This window comes from Myotis brandtii, unplaced genomic scaffold, assembly GCF_000412655.1.
Source record: "Myotis brandtii unplaced genomic scaffold, ASM41265v1 scaffold364, whole genome shotgun sequence".
Taxonomy (NCBI): domain Eukaryota; kingdom Metazoa; phylum Chordata; class Mammalia; order Chiroptera; family Vespertilionidae; genus Myotis; species Myotis brandtii.
This window is the reverse complement of record NW_005363978.1, coordinates 67115-68494: the sequence shown is the minus strand read 5'-3', so window position 1 is coordinate 68494 and position 1380 is coordinate 67115. Positions and strand designations below refer to the sequence as shown.

General features: G+C 56.2%; 1 protein-coding gene and 1 long non-coding RNA gene across 5 annotated transcripts in view; one reads left to right on the top strand and one right to left on the bottom strand.

Moving 5' to 3' along the window:
- BAZ2A (bromodomain adjacent to zinc finger domain, 2A) overlaps positions 1-1380 on the top strand; it is a 39911-nt gene that overhangs the window by 2122 nt on the left and 36409 nt on the right. The window lies entirely within an intron of this gene.
- LOC106727104 overlaps positions 1-1380 on the bottom strand; it is an 8528-nt gene that overhangs the window by 6667 nt on the left and 481 nt on the right. The window contains exon 2 of the long non-coding RNA XR_001363264.1: positions 279-280. This is a non-coding gene — a long non-coding RNA (uncharacterized LOC106727104). The remainder of the gene's footprint in view (positions 1-278; positions 281-1380) is intronic.

Below are 1380 nucleotides of genomic sequence, written 5' to 3'. Positions count from 1 at the left end.
AGGCGCTGGGACTAAATCTCTAAGGGTATTGGGGTGGTGGAACAGGCGAGGGAAGCCCAGGCTTTTCTATTCAGATGCAAAGAGAGTCCCCACCCCTAAGGAAATTAGGGCTTTCTTCATCCTCTCCTGAGAACATCATGGAGAAGCTCCTCGCAGTGTGTGAAACAGGGTTGTGCGTGAATCTTGGGGGCACATACCAACTTGGAGAGAAGAGAAGGGTTATAGTCCTTTTGCTGTAGGAGAATCTAGCCTCCCCAAAATATAGAGGGAGAGGAGACTGCTTTGCAGTAACTTGGAGAGGAAGGGGGGCAAGTTAAAATGGTTACAGAGTTGAGGGCCATCTCCCTACCAACATTATGAACCATTCAGCCAGCGAGGGCCAGGGAGATCTTTAATAATTACCTACCTCCATTGGGGAGTTCTGCGTACCCCCAAATCCAGCTGCGTCCCCAACTCTGCCCCTTTTCATGCTCTCACCACCACCACCCCCTCCAGAAATGAGAGGACAAGATATCTGGGTTTGCTTCAGACTCTTCTGAGTCTTGCTCCATGGGCTGGGAGTAAGCTGGGGGGAAGAAAGGGTGGTCCGCGGTCGTGTTTGGGATTAAATTCCAGGAGTAACTGGAGGCGGCGAGGAAGGTAGAGGGATGCAAACGAAACACGGTGGCCACTGCCCCCAGTATCCGGGTGCTGCCGCAGGAACGCCAGGAGGGTGAGAAAAGGGGAGCAGGCGCTCATTTAGCCCTCCCCATTTAAGTACCCGCCTACTGGCCTGGTTTGAGAGAGGTTCCTAGTAATCCCTAGGTACCCTTCTCACAGGTTGCTGAGAAAAAGGATCGTTTACCCCCTCCCCTTTTTAGTGGCTTCCTAGAGGGCAGTGGTGGGTGATGGGCCTCCTCTGATGGGATTGAGGAATGTTCGGGGACATGTGGGGTCAGTCTGCCCTCTGTCGTCTGGATGTGGGGAGAAGCGCAGCTGCTGCCTGGGTTGTCCTCTGGCAAGAAGTAAACACCCAGGTATCAGGCATACTGACATCTTACCCTCACCCTTTCTTGAAGAGCACGGAAGCTCTCTGAGTCGATGGGATGAGGAGGGGTCTTATTCGGGAAGGGAGGTGACTGTCCTCCTTCTGCACTAGACGGGAAGGGTGCATCTGGCCCCACTTTCTGTTCTCATCTCGGGCGGCCCTCTCCTATCCGACACCCCGCTCCCCGATCGCTCCTGGCCGGGATAGTGCTGGGGGTTGTCCTGGAGACCGGGCCTGCGGCTCGGAAGGGGTGGGAGCAGTAAGTGGGGCACAGGAGTAACCGGCTCTTCCGGTGCGGAGCGGAGCGGAGCCGGCGGGTGGGTGTGTGTGGGTGTGCGGCGGCGGCGGGGAAG